The sequence below is a fragment of the Echinops telfairi genome, unplaced genomic scaffold, assembly GCF_000313985.2.
Source record: "Echinops telfairi isolate 266 unplaced genomic scaffold, ASM31398v2 ScPeMD7_443;HRSCAF=831, whole genome shotgun sequence".
NCBI lineage: Eukaryota > Metazoa > Chordata > Mammalia > Afrosoricida > Tenrecidae > Echinops > Echinops telfairi.
Window position 1 is genome coordinate 76,632,251 of NW_022104341.1, and position 469 is coordinate 76,632,719.

Here is a 469-nt window from a genome sequence, read left to right on the forward strand (position 1 = left end):
GAGTTATGATTATGATTAAAATGATTAAAAAAGATGAAGAATGAATTATGGTCCTCCTACAAAGTTGTGTCTGTGGTTCCCTGTCCTTGGACACGTAAAAATTGGAGGCAAAGACGTGGATTTGGAGAAGTTTGGGGCCAGTTTACCCAGCGCCCCATCCCACACTGAAAAAAAAGAATGAATTGTGATGATTGCTGTATCTCTATAGTAAAAATTCAAGGGCCCCTGGTGGTTCTGTGGGATAAGCATTGAGCTGCTAGCTGAAAGGTAGGTGGTTCAAACCCACCAGCTGCTCTGCAGAAAAAAGATGAGAGTATCTGCTCCCATAAAGGTTTCTAGTGTCACCCAGAACCACCATGTATTTAGTACCTTGGTGCTCCTCTTGCATTAGTATGACAGGTTTTAATGAGCAGCAAGGGTCTGCCCTTGCAAGAAATGATACAGGAAGTTTTCTCCTAGGGGGAGAAAA

The 469-nt window shown here is 42.9% G+C and overlaps 1 pseudogene; it reads left to right on the forward strand.

The window, feature by feature from the left end:
- The first annotated feature begins 51 nt into the window (after nucleotides 1-51).
- On the forward strand, nucleotides 52-167 carry LOC115870247 (annotated as a pseudogene).
- The last annotated feature ends 302 nt before the right edge of the window (nucleotides 168-469 follow it).